Here is a 6,239-nt window from a genome sequence, read left to right as displayed (position 1 = left end):
CATGTCCTAATTAATTATTCATGAATAATCCTAAAACGTAGAGAACGCTCGAGAAAGTTACGCAACGCATGAAAGCAATTTTACTACGTAACACTCAACAAAGACAAAACGTCTTTGTGCAGCATTTTGTAACTTTAAATTCATCATAAAACAGTTCGAAAGGAGCGCTCAATAGTAAAACGGTTTTCAACACTCGAAGAGAAATTCCGTTTCTGCGCGGCCATGTAATATCCTTTATTTATTCCTCGAGTAATTGAAAGACTAAACTCGAATTGATCTCAAGATATCACGAAGTACGCCGGTCTCATTTCGTGTAATAGCTTAAACAAGCCGAAAAGTCACGAACTTGCGCGCCCAATCTTGTCCCGAAACTATTGTATAATTTCATAGCTATTCTTCAGATCTCGAACTACCTTGGGTCGCCTTAGCGACCTAATCCCTCAACTGAGAGTCTCCTCTGATCTCACGGATCACACAGGTGAGTCGGTTCAAACCCCGGGAAAGCCAAAGTACTAATCCTTTCTTCCTCGAATAAGTTAAAGAATAAATCAAAGAAATCGAAGTGATCTCGAGACATCTCGAACTAATTCGGCTCTCACCTCGTCAAATAGCCAGATAAAACCGAAAAACCTACACACTTAGCGTGCCCTATCTTGTCCCAAAAATGTCAACTTTGATACATTCCTGAGCGTCGCGAATCCTTTACTTTGCGCTTCGCCGAAGTAAAAATTCCAAAATGAAACAAAAAGGTCTCCAATATTTTTTTGCCTATTTTGTTTTTACGTACCTCCCACTACATGTGAGATATGGCCATCCCCCCCTTGTTTTTCGTTAAGGGTCGAATACGTTTCCTGATATTGGGTCGGTCGGTCGGTTGTTCCTGTTTTTCTCTATGCTGTTACTATGCTCATTTTTCAGATTAGCGCTAGTGCACGTGCAAAACTGAACATCACCTGGAAATTTATTCGGAATAGCCGGTGATTTTTTCCGGCTGACGGCTTCTATCTACATCCCTGCCATAGGATTTAACAAATTAATGTTTCTGCAGGCTCACAAGTTAAAAAAATGTTTTAGGTCTTCTAATTAGCTTTGATAGTAAAACTATTACATGTACTGTAAGAACTGGCCTCCTCACTTTCTTTGGCTTATTACAATATTATCTATCTTTTTTTCAGGATAGAGTGTATGTTCAACAAAATGGAGTTGATAATGTTTACAACTTAGGCTTAATCCTGTTCAGGGACTTGGTTAGTTTTTTGTTGATACCATTCCTCGTACCGCACATGTAGATTTTGAAACTTTTGGAGTTGTTTTGTCAGTTTGTGTTGGTTTCTATTTTAGGTTTAAATGGCTGTATAGAAATATCTGTCTTGTGTTTTATGGTTGTTTGTTTCCTATTAAAGGTTGTACGATATGGTAACATTAGAGATCATCTCTGTCAAACATTGCTAACACTGGTGAGAAGAGAGCGTAAAGGAGAAGTTGTGGATAGGTACAGTGTACACTATCATTATATTACCAGTGTATGGTACCCTCATATAAAAATACCGTAAACTGCTGCTTATAATCTCTGGGCTTATGCATCTTGATAAGGGGGTTTTAAGAGGGCCTATAAATAGAGGGGCTTATATCTGAGGGGGCCTATAAATAGAGAGGCTTATATCTGAGGGGGGCTATAAATGGAGTGGCTTATATCTGAGAGGGCCTATAAATGGAGGGGCTTATATCTGAGAGGGCCTATAAATGGAGGGGCTTATATCTGTGAGGGCCTACAAATGGAGTGTCTTATATTTGTGAGGGCCTATAAATGGAGGGGCTTATATCTGAAGGGGCCTATAAATGGAGTGGCTTATATCTGTGAGGGCCTATAAAGGGAGTGGCTTATATCTGTGAGGGCCTATAAATGGAGTGGCTTATATCTGAGGGGGCCTATAAATGGAGGGGCTTATATCTGTGAGGGCCTATAAATGGAGAGGCATATATCTGTGAGGGCCTACAAATGGAGTGGCTTATATCTGTGAGTGCCTATAAATGGCGTGGCTTATATCTGTGAGGGCCTATAAATGGAGTCGCTTATATCTGAGGGAGCCTATAAATGGAGGGGCTTATATCTGTGAGGGCCTATAAATGGAGAGGCTTATATCTGGGGGGGCCTATAAATGGAGTGGCTTATATCTGTGAGGGCCTATGAATGGAGGGGCTTATATCTGTGAGGGCCTATAAATGGAGTGTGGTATATCTGTGAGGGCCTATAAATGGAGGGGCTTATATCTGAGGGGGCCTATAATAGGAGTGGCTTATATCTGAGGGGGCCTATAAATGGAGAGGCTTATATCTGAGGGGGCCTATAAATGGAGAGGCATATATCTGTGAGGGCCTATGAAATGGAGGGGCCTATATCTGTGAGGGCCTATAAATGGGGAGGCTTATATCTGAGGGGGCCTATAATAGGAGTGGCTTAAATCTGTGAGGGCCTATAAATGGAGAGGCTTATATCTGAGGGGGCCTATAAATGGAGTGGCTTATATCTGTGAGTGCCTATAAATGGAGGGGCTTATATCTGTGAGGGCCTATAAATGGAGGGGCTTATATCTGTGAGGGCCTATAACTGGAGTGGCTTATATCTGTAAGGGCCTATAAATGGAGGGGCTTATATCTGAGAGGGTCTATAACCGGAAAAGAAAAAGCGCTATAAAACAAGATATAGCAGTGCTGATCAAGATATTTTTTGCTTTTATTGGTTTTAAATCAAGCTTCAAAACGTCGTAAAAATTTCAAATTTCAAGTCATTTCATTGCATTTGGAGCAGAAGCTACGAGTAAGGAAGGCTCATAGTGTGGGCCTATAACTGGCAGGGGGCTTATAAGTGGGAGTTTGAGAACCGAAACAAACCAGTTACCCTGTATTAAGACAGAACCTTTCAAAGCAAGTTGTATAAAATAAATACACCTTGTTCCGTGGTTTAGCGTATAATAATATATAGATTTAGCCAGGGCTAAAAGCGAAGCTCCAATTAATAAATTTATAATATAAATAAAAAAATAAACTTTTAATCCACTCATCATTTTACTTAAGGGCACATTCATGTGACTTTTGAGGGAAAGGCTAAGTTATTTTAGAGTGAATTATCTTACATCGAATTGATAACCTTATATGTACACCCAAAAAATAGCAAACATCTTCGATCACATTCAAGATCACAGTAGATTAGGCCTCGAAAACAAATTCTTGGAAAACAAATCACGCCGAATTTTTTTGCGTTCGAGAGGTTTTAACTTTACAAATTCTTGCCAACAAATCTGGGGGTGTTTAAACCAACCTTTTTTAATTTTTATACATCACATTTGAGGTGAAACAGTACTATTTATCACACAGACCTCGGACAGAATGCAGTATTTCACAATTTTTCAAGACAAATTGCACTCAGTCAATATTCAGGACGATCAATCGTAAAGCGAAACCGTTCAAAAATTTCCAAAATCACCCATATGGCTAGCCGGTTCTCGTTTCTATAGTGCGAGCTGTCAGTGTGGTCGAGTGTTTGAATGAACTTTAATAGCGTTACACTTCAACATAATAGCGAATTTAGTATTTTTTTGTTATTTAATGGTTTCAATTATAACGATGTGTAATCTTATAAAGCGTTTGATACGCGCGACATTTTTTAGAACTCCTGCAAGCGATGTTCATGAACGATGAAAACAAACGGCACAGACAAGCGATTAAAATTGCAAGAGAGACTACTAACAATCAAAAAAAGAAATATAATTCGGTGAAACATTTACAGAGATAACAATTTTCATTCATGAAGACAAGTATTAAAGTGTCTCTAAAAATCCCGGCGCGGGTGTTTACTGTTTTCCAAGGTGAACTCCTCGAAGCAAGAAAATCGCTCAAAGTTTTCTTTCTACAGCCAAATTTATAACTAAATATTCTTCGGAACGTTTTCTATCTGTGGTGAGCAAATATATCTGAAGGCTTTTTAAAGTTCTGTAAGCTTATATCAAACCGTTCAAACCTGATACTAGGTCAGATCATTGACTCAAACTACGGCTACAAACGTGCATAAACTTGCCGCATCAACTGTCAGCGTGAATGTGCAAGACTTCATGAAATTAGATATAACAAAAACAAACATCAAATACAATAGTTACTCAGGCTTACCATTCGAGATTCAGTTCCTGAAAGCTATCAAGGAAGGCCACAGTTGCTTGAGACTTTTAAACCCTCTTAAGCATTAAGCAAGGTGAAAAACGAAAACGATGCCATCCGAAATCGAATTACCAAATTTTGACAAGCGACGCGTTCCTCAACCAAAAACCCAGTGAACAAACCAGCCATGAATAACAGAAGACTCTTGATAGCAGCTGTATTTCATTTTGTACATCCAGAAGAAAAAGACAGTTAAAAACATCACAAGTTGACACAAAACTCTTCAGCTTCAGCTGTCAAAGTAAACAATTTTCAAGATGCTGCATAATTTTTTCGCATGAACTCACCTGTCAAATTTTGACCAATCAGAACTTATAAAAATTGGACGTAGAGCGTGACCAACGCGTGACCATGGTAAGATAAGGTCTTCCCCGCCTGTACTTTTAAAAAAACTGGCTGAATTTTTGCTTCCGAAGTCAGTTTGAAATCAAAATTCTAATAGTGCGGGGCCATAGTGACATAAACACATATTTGATATGAATCCTTGGAAAAAATAAACTTGAGCCTGCGATCATTTCAAACTGGTAATTTGTCAGCGGATAACTTCAAAAAATACTCGACCTCGATGGGTCGACACTTGAGCCCGCGCTACGGTCAGGTGATACTGGTCAGCGGATGCCCTGTTTTGACAGCTGTCAATTGATCACAGCATTGATGTGAAATTAGTTTTCTCTTGGGCTCCCAAGTTAGCTAAAATGTGAGAGTAAACATTGGTTTTCCTGTGGTGCGGACGGACGGTCGGTCGGCGGTCGGTGTACGGTCAAGTGTTTACCAAATTTTCTGGGATGGGTAGATTTACTTAGCAATGGGGCTCCGCCCACGCGCGCGCTTCGCGCGCTCGTGGAGCTCCGCTAATATACCGTAAAATTCCGAAAATAAGCCCCGGGGCTTATATTTTTCAAAGGCCCTTTTTGAGGGGCTTATATTCGAAGGGGCTTATCTACGGAGGGAAAGTTGCGTTTCAAAATCAATTGGGCTGGCCTTATAGTTGGAATGAAATGTACTATTTTTGCTTTGTTTTACTTTGTATTTGAGGGCAATTTCCAAGTACAAGCCCCCCGGGGGGCTTATATTTGGAGGAACGATTCAACGGAGGGTTTTTTTTTTTTTTTGTTACGAGTTTTGGGGGCTTATATTTGGAGGGGCTTATAAATGGAGGGGCTTATTTTCGGAATTTTACGGTACACGAAAAATTACTCAATTCTGATTGGCTGAGAAAGGAGTGCAGTTCTTCTGTGACACGAGTGCAAACTTGTAACACGAGTGCAAAACTTGTAACACGAGTGCAAATTACAAATTGTTTCTGATTGGCTGAAAACACAAAAGAAACCACCAAGAACCTATCACATCAGAGCTGTTTTAACAACAAAATTCCAGAAAATGGCCATGGTTTTCAGCAGACGACGACGGGTTTAATTTTGTACGCAAAACAACGATGGAAAAGTCAAAAAAATATTCCAAAAATCCGAACACAGTAAAAAGTACGTCTTTCTGGCTAAATATATTGAAAATGCGGTGCTAAGAGAAAAATACTGTCAACAAAATCGAGGAAAGTGAGCGAGAGAAACTAAAAAACAAGCTACTTATAACAGTCTACGAAAGAACAAAAACGGTTGCAACCACACGCAAACCATGACAGCTACACTTTTCAGGCATTTAAATGATCAAGGATACAAGTTTTCCATGATAACAACGGGGATTTCAAGTCACGTACGTTATTTGTTGGGGGAGAAAAGTGTCCGGTTGCTCTCTTTGAGTCTTTTGTGGAGCGAAACCTCTATTAAAACATCCATGCGGTGGCTGTTTTTCTCTTCCTCAGTAGCAAACGAAACCGAAAATTTAAACATCTGTGGTCCAAACTAAACCAATGGGCGAAGATACCATAACTAACATAATGAAAGTATCCGTAGCTGGTATTAGCCTTAAAGAAAGTGAGAAAAAAGTTTACGAATCATTGTGCAAGAAAAACAACAGTCAGGAAGCTGACGAAAGCAAAGATTGCAAGTTCAGAACATATCGCCAATGTC

The sequence above is a fragment of the Porites lutea genome, chromosome 10, assembly GCF_958299795.1.
Source record: "Porites lutea chromosome 10, jaPorLute2.1, whole genome shotgun sequence".
Taxonomy (NCBI): domain Eukaryota; kingdom Metazoa; phylum Cnidaria; class Anthozoa; order Scleractinia; family Poritidae; genus Porites; species Porites lutea.
Note: the sequence above shows the minus strand (reverse complement) of the source record.